Source organism: Spermophilus citellus, assembly GCF_964194105.1.
Source record: "Spermophilus citellus genome assembly, chromosome: X".
Classification (NCBI taxonomy): Eukaryota; Metazoa; Chordata; class Mammalia; order Rodentia; family Sciuridae; genus Spermophilus; species Spermophilus citellus.
The window spans coordinates 114,335,252-114,358,926 of record NC_138190.1 but is presented as its reverse complement, the minus strand read 5'-3'; positions in this window follow the sequence as shown (position 1 = coordinate 114,358,926).

Here is a 23,675-nt window from a genome sequence, read left to right as displayed (position 1 = left end):
CAGCCCTTTGTAAAATATATTATTTAGAGGCAGGATCTCCCTAAATTGCTTTGGGCCTCGCTAAGTTGCTGAGACTGGCTTTGAACCTGCAATCCTCCTGCCTCTGCCTCCAGAGCTGCTGGGCATGAGCCACTGCCCCACGTGGTTTGTGATGTTTTAAATAATGTGGTAAGGTTCAACCTCATGAATAATTTAATGTGTTTTACTTGGTTTCCCACAGTCTCCCCTATTTTAGCTAGCATTCTTTCTTTTATACTTTTTAAAAGTATATATGAGGGAGATTTAGAACTGCATAGGCAGTCAGGACAAGATGGTGAATGAGGGATGTAGGGGCAGGTTCAAACAGTATGAGCACAGGAAGGGTCTGGGAATAAGGTCACCTTCTAGCTGATGAAAGTGCTCCTGGACATGACTGGAGCACCAAATCAGGTATACTTCCATACTGGTAGACATAACAGAAAGACTCAAACAGATGCATGGACAAGGGGTACCCAAGAGATGATAATAAGGGGAGCTTGGAAGAGGGAGGAGATAGAAAAAGGTAAAAGGTCCAAAACCTGAAAAGGACCCTCCTTTTCCAAGAAGTCTGTTACTTTCTTACTTTTGTTCTTATAAGAAACCTGCCATTTGCTTTCTTTGTGTCCTGTTCATTTCTTTGCTGAGTGGAGACAATGAACTCTGGACCCCTAGATGGTAACATGTCTTTCTGTTTAGGAATATTTTTATATTTTCTTATAAATTGAAAAATTTTAAGGTTCATTCTGTAGTTCAGTATTTCGAGTAATAATTTCCTTGGTGCCATGTTATTACTTTTATATTCATGTTAATTCCTGGACATTCCTACCTCTCTTTTCTTGTCAATCTGTTGTATTTCTTCTCTAACTTCCGTTTCTTTATGGATTTCCTGTTTATTTAAATTTTACTAAAAGCAAAAAAGCAGATGCTTTCTAAAAAATTACTTCTGCTTCCTCTAGTAAATAGTTTTAAAAGTGTGTTTTTCCTCTCTCTTTTATCAGTTTTAAAAATAAGAATGCATAAATTTATCCCTAATAATGAACCCTTTTACATGTTTTCAGATATCACTGGTGGCAGATACAAATATGCATTTCAAGAATTTAACAATGTTGTGAATATATCCTTACAGAATATAGATTTCAGTAGATTTTTTTAAAGCAGTTGCAAATATACTGTAAAGTTAAAAGCATCATGGGGCTGGGTTTGTGGCTCAGTGGTAGAGCACTTGTCTGGCACATGTGAGGCCCTGGGTTTGATCCTCAGCACCACATAAAAATAAATAAAACAAAGTTATTGTGTTCCTATACAAGTAAAAAACCCCCGATTTTTAAAAAAAGAATCTTAATTAGAACATGAGATTTACCTTCTTAAATTTTCAGTATTCAGTACTCTATTGTTAACTATAGACACAATATTGAACAATAGATATCTTGAATGTATTCATTTTGCACATGTAAAAGTTTGTAGTCATTGAATGTCAATTATTTCTCTCTTCCCCCTAGCCTCTGGAAATCACCATTCACTCTGATTGTATGAATTAGACTATTTTAAATAACTCTTATAAATAAAATCATGCCATATGTGCCCTTCTGTGACTGGCATCTTTGACATAGCATAATGTCCTGAATGTCACATATGGCATAATTTCTTTCTTGTTAAAGGTTGAAGTTGGCCTGGGGTTGTATCTCAGTGGTAGAGTGCTTGTCTAGTGCCTGTGAGGCACCAGGTTCGATCCTCAGCACTACATAAAAATAAATAAATAAAATAAAGGTACTATGTCCATCTATTTCTAAAAATTTTTTTCTTAAGGGTTGAAAGTTATTCTATTATGTGTAAACTTTTGATGAAAACAGGTTGTTTCCACATATTGGCTATTTTAAATAGTGCTACAGTGAAATGGGGGTGCTAGTATTTCCTCAAGATCCTGATTTCAGTTATTTTGAATTAACATCCAGAGATGGTATTGCTGTATCATGAGGTAATTCTTTTTTTTTAATTTTTTGAGGAAATTCCACATTCTTTTCCACAATGGCTATACCAATTTTCAAAAGTATTCTGATTTCTCTATATATTGATTAGCACTTGATATTTTTCTGTGTTTTTGTTTTTGTTTAATAATGATCATCCTAGAAGGTATTAGATGATATCTTACTGGGGTTTTAATTTCCATATTCTTTATGGTTACTGACATAAAAAACCTTTTGTATACCTGTTGTCCTTTCTTCTTCAGAGAAATATTGATTCAAGCCCTCTTAATTTTTTGACTATTAAACTATAAGAATTCCTTATATATATTGATATTCAAGTATTTTCTCCCATTTCATATGGTTGGGTTTTTACTCTGTTGATCATCTCCTTTGTTATCTATTTCTGCTACTTATAGCTCATATTCATCTTTTTCTTTCATCTGGAAGAATATTTTATAAGCCATATAATGGCTTTATAAAATGGGTATTAATTTCTTAATTAGAACAGCTCTACACTGAACTGGTAAATGACCAACATTAATGTATAAGGAGTCTCCTTGAAATCCTTCACCATGCCAGAATAAGATTAGATGTATTGACTCAGAGGTTTTTAGCAGACATCAATTGATGTATATTATATCACTAATTTAATGATACTGAACCTGGGCAGAGGAGAATTAGGAATTTGGGGGCTGTCCATTTATGGAACACTTGTCTTTGCATACCTCCTCCTCAGTGTTTGGTGAAATGATATTCCCTGGTTCAAAAATCTATATCTGCTGGGTGCAATGGCACAGGCCTATAATCCCAGTGACTTGGGAGGGTGAGGCAGGAGGATTACAAATTTGAGGCCCAGCGTCACCAATATAGTGAGACCCTGTTTAGAAATAAATAAATAGAAAGGGCTTCAGTTTCAGTCTAGTGGTACAGTGTCTCTGGGTTCAATCTCCAATAAAACACACACACACACACAAACACACACACACACACACACACACACACACACACAAATCTATTTTTCTCTGTTCTGTCTAAACCCTAATGCAATTATAGAATGTAGCTATATCAAGGCTTCTTCCTACTGTTACTATTAGCTGCTTCTCAGGAAGAAGCCACAAGAAAAAAACTTGCAATTTCACAGATTTTCTCTTAGATGTAGCTAGACTGGGCATGTGGTCTACTTACAGCTGATTGCAGATGGTTTGAAGCTACTGTAATGAATGTGGTCAAAGTGCCTATTTCATATTTGTTCCTAGTCTTGCCCTTATCTCCAAACCATACCTTCCAAATCAGGAAGGAAAGTTAGAGGCTTCTCTAATTGTATACCATATTGTATACTGATGAAATGATATTCTGGGGTTTTTCAGTCTCTGCAATTAATCTTTTTTTTTTTGGGTGGGGGTTATTGGAGATTTAACCCAGGGGTGCTTAACATACCCAGCCACATACCCAACCCATTTTATTTTTTATTTTAAGACAAGGTCTCACTAAGATGCTTAGGGCCTCATTATGTTGCTGAGTCTGGCCTTGAATTTATGACCCTCCTGCCTCAATCTCTGAGTTGTTGGGATTACAGGCATACACCACCATGCCTAGCCCTTTAAATAAATTTTGTCACATATTTAAAAGAGCTAGTGGGAATCCTTCAAATTGCATGGCATGTGAATGTTAGCTTTGATAGATTCATTTTCCCAGTCAGTTCTATTCTTTTTTAAAGATATACTTGGTTATTTCCTTTGTGGCTATTATCTTAAAAGAAGTGTGTTAGATATCAGTGTTCTTGTCACCATCTTTTTGGTAAATTGTATTATTTAAAAATACAATATCTGCTTTATATATATAGTGATTTGGGGAGCTTGGAGGAGGGGCAAATTGGCAGATAGCACTTTTTAAACCTTCTTTCTGCCTTTTTGGTGCTAAAGGTATATGAAAGCAAGAGTTCTCATTTTATGGTCATAATTACATAAACAGCAATTGACTAGAAATAATCTATTATTTCTTTGCCATTCCAACTCATTTTGTTAAGTTTGTATTAAAAGAATGTCTCTTATTTTTATGGAAACATTTCACATAGAATATTGAGTATAGTACAATGGTTTTATCTATATTTGGTATTAAGGATTCTGCATGATCAAAAAAATACTTAAGAGAATGAGCATAACATAGTGAAATATTTTATGAGAACGAAAAGCCAAGCTTTGTAATCAATTAATCCCAAATAATTTGCTATGCCTGAGTAGTTCTTTTAGCACATTATTGCCTTGTACTTTATCTTTGTTAAATTTATCCAAATGAGCTAGTAAAAGCTCTTACATTTTAATGCAGGAGATAAATAGAAATCTTTCTGTTATTATTCTAATGGTAGATTTTAAGATTGTAAAAATGAACTTCTGAATATGGTGTATCTAAATGCTAAGCTTATAATTTATGAAGTTCTTTTTTTAACATCTTAAAAGCAGTGGCTTATTTATCTAATCATGTTAATGTATTTAAGGATAAGCATATTCATGAATACTACATATCTGCTTTTTTCTTTATGTAGTCTGAAAGAATATGGTGTCTGGTTGCACCTATCTTTTTAGTGGACCCTGAATATTTTCATACAACTGACAGGTGGACATCTTGTTAATCTTATTTGAAGAAATTAAGAATATTTATGTGAAATCACTCTGCACAATGTTAAAAGACCTCAGTAGATATGAAGGGGCAATATGATGAGTTCATCAGAATACTGAACATTTTTTAAAACTACATCCTCTATTTTTGTAGGTTCTGGGTATAAAACATTTTTGCTCAAGGCTTACAGGGTTACCTAAGGTTTCTGCCCCACCTCTATTGTATAATGGATACTTAGCTTATGTTTTTTATTCACAAATATTTTCCCCAGATCATGTATGATATATTTGTTTATAACTCATTTAGAAATGTCACCTTTGATTCTATTGGTATTCTAAGTCTTTGGTCTTGTTTATAGCTGTTAAAATTTCTGTCTTTATTACTTCCCTCATAACCCCACCTCAACCTTTGGTTCTCTTTCTAGTTTTTAAATTTTATTGATATACCCAATTATTTTTTCACATTTCTTATTGTTAAATGTGTATGTTTAATATTATAGATTTGACTATAAATACCATTTTAGTTTTGATATGTAAAACTTTCATCATTTATTACAAATATTGTGTTTCTTTAACCCAAGATTATTTAGAAGTCTGTCTTAAACTCACTAACCATATTTTCCTTTAGATTATTGATTTCTCATTTAATGCATAATGGTCAAAATATAATTCATATGAACTGATTCTATGAAATTTCCTAAAACTTCATCTAAATCCAGTTTATTTTTTCTAATCTAAAGTATAATGGGCAAGATAATATATTGTTTATTATATTTTAGATCAAGTTTATTTATGCTATTGTTCAAAACATTTAGGTATTCACTTAAATTTTGTTTCAGTTGCCATTTTATGGAAGTAAATTGAATGAAATTATGGATTTATCAATTTACACTTTTAATTCATTCATTGAACATACACAGAAAAAATGAATGCCGAGACAAACTAAATTTATATGAATTTATTATAGTTACCTCCCTAGATTTTGCTTTACTAAGATGTTTACATTTTTTATTCTCAGTGATTGAGTGGTTAAGCAATGAACAGTATATGTAATTACTTCTTTGCTACTGTCATCACAACATCATTATGCTGTTCCTAGAAAGTTTGGGTTTTATCTTGTGCTTGAGAAAAATATGCATGCAGATATTTCCAGGATATTTATAAAATTATATTAAATTAAACTTATTTTACTATGATTGATTTAAAGTGGTTATAACTCTATTGGCAAAATATTTATTTAAGTAAAACAATACCATAAGAATTTAATAATTTTAAAGTAAAACAAAACAATTGTCATTACTATTTCAAATGTTATAATATTATGTTTCCCTTATTCTTTTGCATAATCTGGCACTATGCAGGACTAGAACATTCTTTGTACAATATGTTATATATTATCTTTTTACTGAACCAGCTCTTCCTATTTTAGAATTCACAACTACCTGTGCAAAGTTAACTGTTCTTCCTAATTTTTTTTTCAAGTTCAACGTCTAGTCTTTCTAATGAAGCCACTAATTAATGTCTCTGAGTGTTCTCCTTCCCCACTCTTTCACATTTTATTTCAAGTAACCAACAATGTGCTAATGGCCTTCTGTAGTAAACAAAATGCTATGAATAATATTACACCTCTGGGCAATTTTCAAGACTTTTGAAGAAACTTAACATTTGCCAGAATAGGTTAATAAAGGCAATGTGTTAAAATTATTAGAAATAATTGATTTTAGACTCATATGCTTAAGTCATCCTAAATTAATTGTGTTTAAAAGAGTATACTAATTGGGGAACCTATTCTATTTGATTGTTGTATACTTTATAAGCATAGAAAATATATTCTGTCAATGAATATTCTTAAAAATATATATTGTACTAATTTTGATAATGCAAATAACCTCCATGAAACAGGAAGGTGTTTGTACTCTCTTGGAATTTGTCTATTTAATGTCTCAATTCAAACATTCTAATCAAGAATAGAATTGCAAGAGGATAGAACAATGTGAAATTTGAGTAAGATCCTCCAGCAACCATTTCTCCCCAGACATACCAAAGTTGAACAGCTATTTCAATACCAAACTACCTTCTACCCTCATAAGAGCTAAAGCAGCCAAGAGAGAGAGAATATAGTATTTGCCTTTGGTATAATAATAGCTATCAAAGAAGGCAGAAATGACAGAGTTCCCAGAGTCACCCATCCCCTAATTGTAAGAGACCTAAAAAGAGATGTCTCCTGCTTTAGGGAGGGAGAAGAAATTAAGTCTAGGCCTTAGGCTTGAAACATTTCCAGGCCAACCACAGTGAAACTCGGTTGTAAGCAGAGTACTAGCCTTTGTTTCCTTAGACTAATAATCATAGGATTAACTCCTAGAACTGTATTAACTAGATAGCCAAAAGATGACCTCCACCCACTCTCTGAACATCAGGCAAAAAAGGCAAGAGGAAGACTTCACTTTCTGTGGAGCAGAGCTCAAAATTTGGCAGAGGACTTTGCATTGGATTTCAGTGCTGGGTGGATTATGGTGGAAATAGCACAAGGTGGTAAACAAAAATCCCTACTCCCAAGCCAGAGTATGCAAATGGAGCCACTTGACCTATTGGCACAGACTCAAGTTTTGGCCTACATCACCATCAGCTAGCTATAACATGAACATGGGTGAACCCCTTGAGCTGTGTAGGTCCCTGCAGCTGTGAGATTCAGGTGTGACCCAATTTAGTGTCAGCCTTGGTGGGCAACTCATTGCCTTTACCAAAATTACCTCAACCTTGGGTAGCAGAGCTTGGAGCAAGACTCCATTGGCTGAGGTTAGGACAGGGTAGTAAATAAAGAACTTTGCCTTGGAACTCAGTTTGAGGCTGGTGAGAGCTCACTCTGGTAAGATTATTAAAGCTCCCATTTTCAGGCAGGCACATGGACAGAGCCTAATGGAATGGCTCTTACATCACAGAGATAAACATGGCCCCAGTGGATCAATCTTCTCTTCCAGCTGTCATCATCTGTAGTTGGTTGAAACAATTTTGGGTCACTAGTTCACTTCAGCAATAGGCATCCCATAGCACTGTGGGCCTTGGTCCTACCCGTGTGATATCATGGTATGGCATAATATTTCAGTATTTGTGGCCATGGGAGTGACATAAGAACCTGGGCTCTAATATTGTAAGCATGGTGTCTTTAGTATGAAGACTGTAGTAAGAATTTATCTATAATTAATTACCTTGGATATCTCTTTTTTATTTCTTTTTTAATTTATTTGTTCTAATCCGCTATACATGACAGTAGAATGCTCTTCAATTCATTGTACACAAATAGAGGACAATTTTTCACTTCTCTGGTTGTACACAAAATAGGGTCACACCATTTGTGTAATCATTCACGTACCTAGGGTAATGATGTTCATCTTATTCCACCATCTTTCCTATCCCTATGCTTCCTCCCCTCCTCTTTGGCCCATCCAAAGTTCCTCCACTCATTCCTGCCTCCCACATTATGGATTAGCATCCACTAATCAGAGAAAGCATTTGGCCTTTGGTTTTTGGGGATTGGCTTGCTTCACTTAGCACGATATTCTCCAACTGCATTCATTTATCTGCAAATGCCATGATTTTATTCTCTTTTAATACTGAGTAATATTCCATTGTGTGTGTGTGTGTGTGTGTGTGTGTGTGTGTATCACAGTTTATTTATCCATTCATCTATTGGAGGGCATCTAGGTTGGTCCCACAGTTAACCTATTGTGCTGCTATAAACATTTATTTGGCTGTGTCCCTGTAGTATGGTGTTTTTGAGTCCTTTGGGTATAGACAGAGGAGAGGGACAGGTCCTTTGGCACAAGAATTAAAATCAAGAATCAATAAATGTGATGAACTCAAACTAAAATGTTTCTTCTCAGAAAAATAAACAATCTGTGAGGTGAATAGAAGGCCTACATCTTGGGTGCAAATCTTTACTGCTCACACATCAGTTAGAGCACCAATCTCTAGGGTATACAAAGAACTCAAAAATCTAAGCACCAAAAAAAAAAAAAACCAACAAATAACCCAATCAATAAATGGGCCAAGGACCTGAACAGACACTTCTCAGAAAATAATATACAATCAATCAATAAATATATGAAAAAATGTTCATCATCACTAGCAATTAGAGAAATGCAAATCAAAACCACTCCAGATTGGCAGCTATTATGAAGACAAACAACAATAAGTACTGGCAAGAATGTGGGGAAAAAGGTATGCTCATACACTGCTAGTAGGGCTGCAAATTGGTGCAGCCAATATGGAAAGCAGAATGGAGAGTTCTTGAAAAATTGAGAATTGAACCATCATTTGACCTAGCGCGCGCTCGCGCGCTCTCTCTCTCTCTCTCTCTCTCTCTCTCTCTCTCTCTCTCTCTCTCTCTCTCTCTCCCTCAGTCTATACCCAAAGGAGGGGATTTTTTAAAAATCAAGAAAAGGAGGGAATTCTTCCCAACACATTATACAAGAATACCATTAGACAGACAGCAAAACCAGATAAGGTTGCAAACAACAACAAAATAAAGATACAGGCCAATATCCTTGATGGACATATATGCAAATGTTCTCAAAAAATATTGGAAAACTGAATCTGACAGCACATTCAAAGGATTATTTACCATAGTCAAGCGGGATTCATCCCCAGAATATAAGGATGCTTTAACATATGCAATTTTTTTTATTGGTTGTTCAAATCATTACAAAGCTCATGACATATCATCTTTCATACATTTGACTCAAGTGGGTTATGAACTCCCATTTTTACCCCAAATACAAATTGCAGAATCACATCGGTTACACATTCACATTTTTACATAATGCCATATTAGTGACTGTTGTATTCTGCTACCTTTCCTATCCCCTATTATCCCCATATTTCCTGCAGTATTAATAACTCCCTTGCAAAAAATTTGTTCTTAAGTCATCTAGCTCTGGGAATAGATGAATCTTGGTATTTGTGAGTTTACAGGGACCAAAAATATAAAGTGGCAGATTCAAAATGTCCCTTTCCACACTTAGCACAGAGCAAAATGTCCATAGTATCCAGCTCCCACTTTCTCCCTGCATACTTTTTTTTTCAACCACTATAAAAACATTAGTCACCCAACTTGCCTTTTTCTGACAGTTGATGAGAAAGGGAGTTAGATCTTCAGGAGTCCAAATGGGCATGTGGGCACTTCCTGAACTTTTCCACCATCTCACTCTAGCAATAAAACCTAGCCTTTAGTCTGTCCATGAAAGTAAGTGGTTCACACATCAAGTGACTCAACTTTTATAGCTCCTAAATGACCTAACTCTGGGAGAGAAAAGGGTTTGGTGTTCCTCCAGGCCAGAGAGAAAAAGTGGCAGTTTTAATCTGGCACAAAAATGTTACCAGAGATGATTTCCCCTAGCTCAGCTCATAATGACTAAGTGAATGCACCTAGCTCCTAGATTATCATTGGAAGGAGTTTGACTATATATACAACATCCTGACTTTCCCATCTGCTGCTAGGGTTTGTGCTTTTAATTATAGTGCATCTGGGAGCTGACAGGGCAGGAAATTAGTATTCCAGTAAGATCCTGAATGGTGATATTGGCAATTCTCACAGCTCTTCCTGACTCACTCCAGCTACTTTCTTGTCTCTAGGAGCTGGCAGGCCCCAGAATTCACTAGATCTCTGGGGGCCAAAAAAAAAAAAAAAAAAGCAAAACAGCCTGGGGATATATCTCAGTGGTAAAGTGCTTGTACTTGATTCCAAACACTAAAAACAATAAAATAAACAGAATTAAAAACAATAGGTTGAAAGAGTTTGAAGTCTGAAGAGGAGATCAGGAACATGCCACAGACCTACCTGGCTTAGTGCAGAGAAAATTGAGGATAAATGCCAGCCAGCCCCCAGCTTATCCCTCAGAAGAGGAGGAATTGAACTATATATCATGCACCTCAACTTTTATAGCTATTTCTCAAGGGACTGACTTCTATCTCACCTGTCTTAGGGCAATGAACAGACTCCTGTACTAAGGAAAAATAAAATAAATAAGCTTTTGAACAAGCACAAAGGCTTGAAAGGCACTCAGAATCTCAGGCCAAGCTAATAAGTGAGGAGTAGCTCCTACAATAAGCCAATCTGATAAGATTGAGAGAGGTGGCTCTTATACCTAATGTCTCGAAACCAACACAGATACTCAAGTAAATTTTTAAAATATGGAAATATGTTCTAAACAAATGAATAAGAAAAATTTCCAGAGATCGACCTCATGAAATAGAGATAAGTGATTTACCCCAAAAAATTTAAAATGAAAGTTGTACAGATACTCACTGAGGTCAGGAGAGCAATGCATTCACAAGTGGTAATAATAATTTGCCCACTGTGTTGCCAGCTTTCTTATTCAGTTTGAACCTGCCTTTCTTATCAATTTTCATTAAAGAGAATGCCTTTAGTCTTAAGACTCCACTTTTCTGATTATTTATTGTATATCTGAAAACAAAGACTATAAGAAATCAAACTGTCTTATATTAGTATTCAAAGGAATATTTGGGGACCTAAACATAAATGAAAAGCAATTTAAAAATTTACTACAGCTGTTTATTACACTATCAATGGAAAATTTTATTGGAAATATACCATATAAACAGCAGATGTCCTCGAAATTCACTCTCCTCTCCAACTCCACTGTATATTCTGTGAACTCTCTAGTTTACTATTCATTTTCTCACTCACTATCACAAACTTTAATCAGTTGGTTAAAGGAAGTTGATTGAACTCTTTTAGAAATTGGATGAAGGCAGAGGACTTATATAAGTTACTTACAATTTTCTGCATTGGAATTTTTCTGTTCTTATGCTAATAAATTTGGCCAATTTTTTAGCAGAAGTGTCATTTTATGATCATTGAATATTGGAAATTCTTTGTATATTTTAGATACAAATCATTTCTCAGTTGTGTTTTACAATATTTTCCCCAGGCTGTGGTTTGTTTTTCCTTCTCTTGACAGTGTCCTTTGCGGAGCAAACATTTTAATTTTGATAAAGTCAATTTATCAATTACTTTGTGGTTCATGCTTTGAGAATTCTATCTAAAATATTATCAAACTTAAGAACACATAAATTTTCTCTGAAATTTTCTAGTAATTTCATAGGTATTGCCTTTTCACATAGGCTTATCAATTTTGTTACTTTTTAATGTAAGGTTTGAAACATGTATTAATTATACATATTAATGGGGTTTAGTGAAATGTTTCCACACATGCACTGCACTGATCAAATTCAACCACCCTTTTCTCACCATTCTCCCAACAAACACACTACTTAATCCCTAATAATCACTACCCAACTATCATGCCTAGTTTTTTTGTTTGTTTGTTTCTACCTATAAGATAAAATATGCAATATTCTTCTTTCTTTGTGTGGCTTAGTTTACTTAACATGTTCTCCAGTTCCATAAATTTTGCTGCAAATGACAGGATTTAGTACTTTATAGCAAATGATACTCTAAATACTGAGCATATCCAATACATCATCTTTTTTTTTTTAGAGGGGGGGGAGGGGGAGAATTTTTAATATTTATTTTTAGTTCTCGGCGGACACAAAATCTTTGTTGGTATGTGGTGCTGAGGATCAAACCCGGGCCGCACGCATGCCAGGCGAGCGCGCTACCACTTGAGCCACATCCCCAGCCCCCCAATACATCTTCTTTATCCATTCATCTGTTAGTGGGCAACTAGGCTGATTCCATATCTTAGCTAGTGAATAAAACTGCAATAAACATGAGCATACAAGTGTATCTTCAGGGTGCTGACTTTATTTCCTTTGGATATATTTTAAGAAGTGAGGTAGCAGGATTTTGTGGTCACATTCCTTGTTTCCTTAAGGAATCTGTAAACTAATCTCCTTAATTGCTATAGTAATTTATATTCCCACTGAAATTGTATACAAGGTCCTTTGTATCCACATCCTTGCCAGCATATTTTTTCTTGTTTGTTTTTTGTTGTTAATAGCCATTGTAATTGAGGTGAGATCTCATTATAGTTTTGATTTCCATTTCTCTGAAGGCTAATGATACTGAGCACTTTTTAAAAATATTTTTCAGCCATTTATATTTTCTTCTTTTGGAAAGCATCTATTCAGATCATTTGCTAATTTTTAATTGGATTACTTGTTCTTTTGTTGTTAAGTTTTTGAGTTCTTTACTTATCCTGTAGATTAACCTTCCATTAGATAAATACTTGGCAAAGACTTCTTCCACAGTCTTTTCACTCTGTTGATTGTTTCTTTTGCTGGACAGAAACTTTTTCTTTGTTGAAATTTAATTTGTAAATTTTTGCTTTTGTTTCCTGTGCCTTTGAGATTCTATCCAAAAATCATTGCCTGTACCAATGTCTCGGAGTATATTGTATTTGTTTTCTTCTAGTCGTTTTACTTTTAGGTCATTGATTCATTTTGAGTTGATTTTTATACAATGTTGAGAGACAATTCAATCTTTTACTTGTGGATAGCCAGTTTTCCCAACACTATTTGTTGAAGAAGCTGTCCTTTCTCCAGTTTATGTTTTTTGGCACTTTTGTCAAGAATCAGTTGGCTGTAGATATTTGGGTTATTTCTGGGATCTATATGGTTTATGTATCTGTTTTTATACCAATATAATGCTCTTTTGGTTACAGTGAATCAGTATGTCTTGGAATCAGGTGTTGCATGCCTTCAAGTTTTGCTGTTTTTGTTCAAGATTGCTTTGGCATTTGTTTTTTTTTTTTTTTTGTGTGTGTGTGTGTGTGTGTTTCCACATCAATTTTAGAATTGCTTTTTCTGGGTTTGTAAAAATGTCAATTTTTAATGGTATTTGGGTTAAATCTGTAGGTTGCTTCGGTTTAATCTATGAATGTGGGAAGGTTTTTCACCTTTTAGAGTCTTCTTCAATTTCTTTCATTAGTATTTTGCAATTTTGCTAGAGAAGTCTTTTGATTTCTTAATTAATTTTTAAGTTTTTTGTGACTATTTTGAACAGGATTTCTTTCATGATTTCAGCAAGTGGTATATATAAAAGCTACTGGGATTTGTATATTGATTTTTGTGCCCTGCTACTTTATTGAATGTATCAGTTCTTACAGTCTTGATGGAGTCTAAGATTTTCTAAATATAGAACAATATTGCTTATAATTTTCTATATATAGGATAATATCATCTACAAACCAGGATAATGTGACTTCCTCCTTTCCTGTTTGTATGCCTTTTATTTCTCCCTCATGTCTCATTGCTCTGACTAAAATTTCTAATACTACGTTGAATAAGAGAGATGAGAGTCTTAGAAGAAACAGTTCCTATCAAGTGATGGAGGTGTTCTATGGCACTGTTGAAGCTAGCTCTACCTTCTAGCCATGATCTTGGGCACTGGTGGCACTAGTAGTGATTTGTGTCCTGTGGCAGCTTTTGTTCTGACTAGTCAATGGTGCAAGCCCAGGTGCTGCATGGAGAGAATCAGTGCCAGGAACCTCAGAATTCCCTCTGCAGTGTTCGCATCTAGACCTACCAACATTGCCTCCTTAGAAAAGATAAGGGTGGCTAGTAGAGGGAACCAAGTAGGAATACAATAGTTTCTATTGCCATCCTACCTATCTGTTCCTTCAGTGGTAGTGGCCACCCAGGAGCAAAAACCCAACCAGAGATTGGCAAAGTTCCTTTCAGGAGCACCTTTTGGCCACACACACTCAGGTGGTGATGGATGGGATCCCCCCCACAAACCCCTTCAGCTGTAATGCATCCACAAGAGTGGACCTTAGCTCAAGCCAGGCAAAGATGCCCTTATCAATTTTCTGCATTTAATTTTATTGATAACTGCTCTATTTAGTATTTCTTTTTCTGCTTGATTTAGTCTTAATTTTTTCCAGTTTCTTAAGGTATAACCTTCTATTATTGATTTTAGAAGGTTTTTTTTTCCTTTTGCAATATGTACAATTTAATGCTGAATGTCTCCCTCTGAGCTCTACTTTCCCTTCATTCAATAAATTTAAATAAATTCTAGTTTTCAGTTTTATTTAGTTCAAATATTTGAAAATTCATCTGGAGACTTCTTGAATAATATATTTTAGACATGTGTTGTTTTAGTGCATATTTTGTTAGATTTATACCTAAGTATTTCATTTTGGGGTGTGTGTTGTTTAATCTCCAAATATTTTAGTGTTTCAACTAATTGTTACTGAATTCTAATTTAATTCCATTGTTTTATGAGATCATACTTTGTATTAGTTCTATTTTGATAAATATATTGTGTTGTATGTCCTAGCTTGGTGATTGTCCCATGTAAACCTGAGAAAATGTGTATTTTGCTATATTTGGAATATTTTAAATGTGAAAATTACATCAAGCTAATTGATAGTGTTATTCAGGTAAACTATATAGTCATTTATTTTTCAACCTGCTTAATCTATCACTTAGTGACAGAGTATTAAAGTCTCCCACTATAATAGTGATTTTTTTCTATTTCTCCTTTTAGTTCTGTTGTTTTTACCTCATGTACTTTGATGTCCTGTGTTTATATGCATAAATAGATCTTTTTGGAGACAGACCCCTTTATCATTACTAGTGTTACACTTTATTGGTGATACTTTTTCCTATTCTGAAATCACCTTTGTCTGGTATTAATGTAACAACTCAAGTTTTTTTTTTTTTTTTAATTGGTGTCAACATGGTCTATCTCTTCTCCTTTCCTATACATTTTCTGTATGTGCTTTCATAATTATAATGGATTTCTTGTAGGAAATATATACTTAGGTTTTTTTTATTACTTTGACAAATTTGTCTTTTATTTGGCAAATTAATATTAATACTTAAAATGGTTATTGATATTTTTATAATTAATGTTATATATATTAGTAGCTTTTAAAATAATCCTTGCCAGAGTCTTTTTTTTATTTATTTATTTATTTTTTTTATTGATTATTTATCGCATTACATAGTTCATGATATATCATCTTTCATACATTAGACTCAAATTGTGCTTTGAACTCCCATTTTCACCCCAAATACAGATTGCAGAATCACATCTGTTACATATTCGCATTTTTACATAATGCCATATTAGTGACTGTTGCAGAGTCTTTTTTTTAAATAAAATATTTTTTAGTTGTTGATGGACCTTTATTTTATTCATTTTTTTGTATGTGGTGCTGAGATATGAACCCAGTGCCTCACACATGGGAGGCAAGTGCTCTACCAGTGAGCTACAACCCCAGACCCAGAGGCTTCTTTTACATCCTTCTCTAGTTATAACATAGTGTATACACATAATTCCACTTTATATTCTCCCTTAGCATATCAATTATATTGCTTTTTGAAATACTTTAATGTTTGCAATATACATTTTAACTAATCTGAATCTACCTTAAAATAATGTGATGTAATTTCTTATGTAGTGCCGATATCTCAGAGGTTGCACTTGGCCCCTATGGTATTTTTATCCTTCATTTTATTGTTCATTTTCGATAATCATTCAAGACACTGAGACTATAATTGTTTTCAACCAGTAAATTTTAAATAAATATATGTAAAAGAAGCATTTTTTCTTCCATTTGTTCCTTCTTTGGTATTCTTCCTTGATCTATGTAGAACTGAGTTTCTCAACTAAAACATGTTGGTTTTCCCTAAAATATTTCTTTAATATTTCTTAGAGGACAGGTATTTTGCTTTGGATTGGTTTATTATAAAATATTGTTATTTTCATATTTGAAGGATATTTCATTGGTTATAAGATTCTACATTGGAGGTTTCTTAACACTTCAAATATATTAGGTCATTTTCCTATTGTTTGTGTAGTTTTTGATATGAAATGCACTGTAGCAATTCTTTTCCTTCTGTAAGTAAGGTGTCCCTACCCCAGATTTTAATTTTGTTTTGTCTTTGGTTACCTGTAGTTTGGATAGGATTTTTAATAGGATATACCTAGATTTAATTTTGGGGGGGGTAATTTATCCTGCTTGGTGTTTTCTGAATTTCCTGAATTTATAGCTTAGTGCCTATCATTAATTTTGGAAAATTTGCAGTCATTACTACTTTAAATATTTTTTCTCTATTTTTTCTCCTCCTTCTGAGATTTCAAACTTCTTGTATATTCTGGCCCATTTTTCTTTGCATTTCAGATTAGTGTTTCTGTGGATTTATCTTCAAACCCATTGATTACTTCTTTGGTTATGACAGATCATATTAAGACATCCTTAATATGTTGCAGTAGTTTTTTTTAGCTTTCTTTTTATTTCTTGGAAACTTTTATCTCTACTTATATTATCCATCTATTCTTGACCATTGCTTTTTATTAATTAAGAGCATTTAGCACATTAATCAGTTATTTTAAATTAGTTATTTAATAATTTCAAAATCTGTATCATACCTGAGTATGATTCTGATGTTTTGTTTCCTCAGAATATGTATTTTCTTTTCTTTCTCAGCAAGCCTTTTATCTTTGTTGTTTTTATTGAAAACAGACCTGATACATTTGGTAACAATAGGACTTTAGTGTGAGGATTTATGTTACTTTTATGTGGGATTGTCTAATTTTTTACAGGCTTTTAGGTTTCTCTTCTACCCTGTTTTTGCCTCTTTCAGTTTGAATTCCCTAAGTACTTCTCAGAAATTCTCTGTATAACTCCTTCAGCTACAATCTACTATTACATATACTGGAGCATACTGTAGATTTATTGGTATCTACTTTAAGTTGTAAGGAGGCTGAGTCTTCTACAACATTCTGATTAAATATCAATCCATTAGTGGGCTTATGTCTTTGGCCTGTGATCTCTATGAGTGTTTTCTTCCTAATAAAGTTCCCATACTCCTTTAAGTGAGACTAAAAGGTTAGCGGGAGCTGGAGTGAAAGGAATGTCATTTTCCAGGAGGGCTAACACTTTGGTAAAGTCTTTTACCCTAAAGAGTAGGTTTTTGTTAACAATAAAAAAATCATAAATTTATATCATTCTTAACTAGGAATTTACATCTTTATTTTTAGAGTTAAAAAGTATACAAATTTCCTTTGGTTAGATATTATTATTATTTTGAACTCCAAAGGGCCATTATTATCATTTTTTCTTGGTGCATCTTATATAATGGTGGTATTCATAATGCCAAATGTGTACATGCATATAATTTAATCAATTTCATTTCCAGTATCTTCCCTGCTCCCTCCTCTACCTTCTTTCTCTACTGCTCTCTTCTGTTATTGTTATCACTTTACTGCATTATATTCACTAATTTCATTGTGTGTTATGGTTTGAATGTGAGGTGTCCCCCAAAAGCTCATGTGTGAGACAGTGCAAGAGGAGAAATGATTGGGTTATAAGAGTCTTAACCCAATCAGTGAATTAATCCCCCATAGGGATTAACTGGGTGGTAATTGAAGTGGTAGGGTATAGCTGGAGAAGGTGGAAATTGGGGAGTGACATTGGTGTATATATTTGTATCTGGCAAGTGGAGTCTCTCTCTGCTTACTGATCATCAGGTGAGCTGCTTCCTTCTGCCTCATCTCAAGCCCCAAGGAATGAGGCCTGCTGTCTATGGATTGAGACCTCTGATAATATAAACCCTCAAGTAAACTCTTCCTTCTCTACAATTGTTCTGGTCGGGTCTTGTAGTTACAGCAGTGAAATACTTAAAACATTATGCTATATTTGTACATGGACACAGCATAATTTGGTGTGTTTAAGAATGAAATATATTTTTTTTTATTGGTTGCTCAAAACATTACAATGATCTTGACATATCATATATCATACATTTTTATGGGTGTTTATAGTGGTTATTTGTGGTTTTCCTTCTTTTTATACTTAAATAAACATGATCTACATATCTCTATCATTGACATGTCTGAAATTATCTTATCGGAGTTCTATGTAATTTTTGTTATTTAGGAAAAATATAGGATTCTTCTTTTTTCAATTTTTAATTGTTATTTTTAGTTATACATGACAATAGAATCTATTTTATTTATATAAGCATGGAATATACCTTATTCTGTGTGTGTGTGTGTGTGTGTGTGTGTGTGTGTGTGTGTGTGTTTTGCTGGGGATTGAACCCAAGGCCTTAGCATGTGAGGCAAGCACTCTACCAACCGAGTTATATTGCCAGCCTGAATATCTTATTCTAATTTGGATCCCAGGCTTTTATTAATTATGCCCCAAAACAGGGCATTGTGAGTTGACTATCATGGCCATAAAATTTGTGGAGACAAAATATGTGATGGAACTTGTTCCAGTTTTTTCTTCCACAATAGTACTGATACTTTTGTTTTGATGCACTTCTAAAAGTATTCTGTGGGAGTTGAATTCTCTTCATGTCAGATACTTACCTCTAAAACTTAATTGTTGAAACTTTCAAAATGGACTTAATTTCAGAATATTAGTATTAAAAGAAATCTTAATGACTCTCTAAAAAGTAATGTGATTCGCATTTTTCCCCTCAGGATACACTTTGTATTTTCATTTTCTTAACAGTGTTGAAGAACAGATATTTTGATGAAGTCAAACTCATAATTTTGTTTTTGTATGGAGTATGCTTTTGGATATGTATCTAAGAAAACTGCCTTAATTCAAGGTGACAAAAATATTTTCTTTGGATAAATGTTGTTTTCTGAAAGTTTTACAGTTTTAGATTTTAAACAGATCTATGATCCATTTTGAGTTAATTTCCAACCTAATATGGGATATGGATAAAAGTTCACATTTATGGATATAAATACACAATTTCCCAGCACTATTTTTAGAATAGATTGTCTTATCTCCAGAAAATTTTCTTTCAAGATAGCCTGAAAAAGTTCTAAGCTTACTAATTCATTCTGGTAGCTTTTTGTGTATTCTACTGGATTTTCTACATAATAATGACATCTGTGAATAAAAAAAGTTTTAATTATTTTACAAAGTGGATGTTTTTTATTTCTTTTCTCACCTAGTTTCACTGACAATAACCTATGGTACAATGTTGAATATAAGTAAAAGTAGACATCTCCATTTTAAAAAAAATATTTAAATGACAAAATTACATACCTTAAAGATACATAATGTGACAATTCAATATACACATACACTGTATATAATATACAGTGTATATATACACTAATATATATATATATACTACGTATATATATGTATATATACTATATATACTACTATAGCCAACTGTCAAATTAGTTAACACATCCATTGTTATTGTGCGTATGGTATGTGCATGTTGAGGCCACTTAAAATCTGCTAACATCAAATTTTGAGAAAATAATAGTGTTATTAACTGTAGCCACCATGTTGTGTATTAGACCCTAGGACTTATTCATTTTAATTCATAATGTAACTAAATTTTGGATCATTTAACCAACACTTTTCAATTTCTCCATGTCCTGACCTTCATAATTCTACTGTCTTCAATTATGAATTTGACTTTAAAAATATCAGTCTTTTAATCTATAAACATCGGATTTCTTTCCCATTTATTTGTATCTTCTTCAAATTTCTTTCATTAACTTTTATAATTTTATATGTACAGATCTTTCACCTCCTTTATTAAATTCATTCCTATATCTTTTATAGTTATTATAAACTTGTTTGCCTCTTTGTTTTTTGTACTTTGTTGTATGTAGAAACACAATCAATTTCTATATGTTGATTTGTATCCTTTAACTTTACTGAATTTACTAGTTCTACCAGTTACTTTCCTAATGACATGAGGAGAAAAAGTTAAGTCTCATTTTGCTATTTCTTTGGTCATGAGTAATATGGGAGATCTATTAATTTAATTACAACAACATGCTTTAATTTATTAGGTTATAAACTTTATGCTTTTCCTTTTCTCTTAAATCTTTTAAAAAAATTTTGTTATAGATAAACAAAATAAAGATATTGTGTCTATTTTTATGTGGTGCTGAAGATCAAACCCAGTGCCTCACATGTGTGAGACATGTACTCTACCACTGAGTCACAACCCCAGTCTCCTTGTTTTTTTTTCCCCTAATTTCTTCTTTTTCTTAAAAGTTTATAGGCATTTGGTATAGAAATTAATCTTTTAATTTATATGATACTATTGTTTCTCTTAATTTGATATATGACATTTTGCCTTTGCTTACTATATTTTGCCATGTGATATTTTATAATTAGGGTATCATAGTTTTACATAGTTGTGGGGTTCATTTTAATGTATTCATGAATGCATATAGCATAATTTGCTCCATTTCAGACCCAAATATTACCACCTTCCCTACCCTCCTTCTTCCCTTGGACACCCTACTTCTATAGGTCTTCCTTCTATTTATTTATTTTTTAATTGGTATACCATAGTTATACATAAAAATAGAGTTAACTGTGATATATTCATACAGATAGCATGATTTGGGCAATTACATTGATGCAGTCCCTCCCCTTTCCCATCCCATGCCCTTCCCCTCAATTCCCCAACAGTTGTCTTTTCTATTTTCATGAGATCCCCTTTTAAAAAATTGTGTGTCTCCAAAAGACTTAAAACAGCATACTACAGGGACACAGCCACATCAATGTTTATAGTAGCACAATTCACAATAGCTAAACTGTGGAGCCAAACTAGATGCCCTTCAATAGATGAATGGATAAAAAATAATGTGGCATATATACACAATGGAATATTACTAAGCAATAAAAGAGAACAAAATCATGGCATTTGCAGGTAAATGGATGGTGTTGGAGAAGATAAAGCTAAGTGAAGTTAGCCAATCCCCAAAGAAACAAATGCTGAATGTTTTTTCTGATATAAGGAGGTTGATTCATAGTAGGGTAGGGAGGGAGTAGTGTGTGAGGAATTTATGAATTCTAGATAGGGAAGTGGGGTGAGAGGGAAAGGGAAGGGGCAGGGGATTAGCAAGCATGGTGGAATGTGATAGACATCATCCAAAGTACATATATGAAGACACAAATTGGTGTCAACATACTTTATATACAACCAGTTATGAAAAAGTTGTGTTGTGTACATGTAATAAGAATTGTAATGCATTCCACTGTAATTTATTTTTTTTAAAAAATCAATCAAAAAATATTTGTCTCTCGATTCTGCATATGAGAGAAAACATTTGACTCTTGACTTTCTGAGTCTGGTTTATCTCACTTAGCATGGTATATACTCCAGTTCCATCCATTTACCAACAAATGATGCAATTTTATTCTTTATGGTTGAGTAGAACTCTACTGTGCATATATACCACATTTTCTTTGAAGACAAATCTGATATATATATCACATTATGACAATAAACATATCACATTATAAATCATAAAACTGAGGTGATTGCTTTTGTAAGAAGCATATGACAAACATTTATTATTTAAAATAATCTGATTTACTCAACTGAAACATGAATACAAGATAATGAACATCAGAAAAAATAAGAGCAAACACTTTGTTTTTATTTACAAACTATACAGAATATGAAAAATAAGCAAAGGGATTAACTAACACCTTGAACTCTTGGGAAACATTCTGAATTCCTGGCTTATTTTAAGAACAAAATAAGCTATTTCAATTCCCTCAACCAATTTCCAAATGTTCATGGTTTCATTAGTTCTGTTTTTGGTGTTCTATTTGTGGAGCTGTGATGAGAGCTATTTCACATCTCTAAGAACTTATAGTGCAGAAATAACAGAATCTCTGCACCATGGATAATTTAAAATAGAAATCCAAGATATACCACATTTTCTTTATCAATTAACCTATCAGGGATACCTAGGCTGGTTCTTTAACTTGGCTATTGTGAAATGCAATGCTCTAAACATTGAAGTAGCTGCATCCCTAAATAGTATGCTGATTTTTAGATCTTTTGGACATATACCAAGGAGTGGGATAGCTGAGTCAGATGGTGGTTCCATGCCTAATCTTTTGGTACCAGGGATTGAACCCAGGGGCACATAACGATTGAGCCATATTCCCATTAAAAAAAAAAAAACTTTTATTTTGAGCCAGGTGCAATGGTGCATACCTGTAATCCCAGTGGCTTGGGAGGCTGAGGCAGGAGGATAATGAGTTCAAAGCCAGCCTCAGTAACTTAGCAATGCCCTAAGCAATTTAGTGAGACCCTGTCTCTAAATAAAATATAAAAAGGTCTGGGGATGTGGCTCAGTGGGTAAACACCCCTGGGTTCAATCTCAGATACCAGAAAAAAATATTTTGAGACAGGGTCTTGCTAACTTCTTAAGGCCTCATTAAATTCCTGAGGCTGATCTTGAACTTGCAATCCTCCTGCTTCAGCCTTCCGAGTTGCTAGGATTACAGGTGTGCACCACCATGCTCTACTCATTCCCGTTTTTGGAAGAATCTCCATACTGCTTTCCAAGTGGTTGCATGAATTTGCAGCCTGCCAGCAATGTATGAGTCTACCTTTCCCCCCCACATCCTCACCATCCTTTATTATTGTTTGTATTCTAGAGGAATACCATGCTGACTGAAATGAGATGGAATCTCAATGTAGTTTTGATATGAATTTCCCTGATTGCTAAGGGTGTTGAAATTTTTTTTTCACATTTGTTGGCTATTTTCATTTTTTTTTTCTTTTGAGAAATGGGTTTAGTTTATTTGGCCATTTATTGATTGGGTAATTTGGGGGTTTTGAGGGGGTTAAGTTTTTTGAGTTCTTAATATATTCTGGATGCAAATCCCCTGTCAGAAGAGTAGCTGGTCAATATTTTCTCCCATTCTCCCATTCTGTGTAGGCTCTCCATTCACACTCTTGTTTCCTTTGCTGTGCAGAAGCTTTTTAATTTGTAGCCATCTTATGTAGTGATTATTGGTTGCATTTATTGAGATTTAGTAGTCTTATTAAGGAGGTTGGTGTTTATGCCAACATATTGGAGTATTGAGCCTATGTTTTCTTTTAGCAGTTATTTCTGGTCTCATTCCTAGGTCTTTGATCCACTTTGAGTTGATTTTTGTGCAGGGTGAGAGATAAGGATCTAGCCTCATTCTTATACATATGAATATCTAGCACCATTTGGTAAAAAAGGTTATCTTTCCTCCAATGTACATTTTAGGCACCTTTGTCAAGGGTCTTATGAATGCACCAATGTGGATTTGTCTCTGTCTTCTACTCCACTGGTTTTCATGATAATACCATG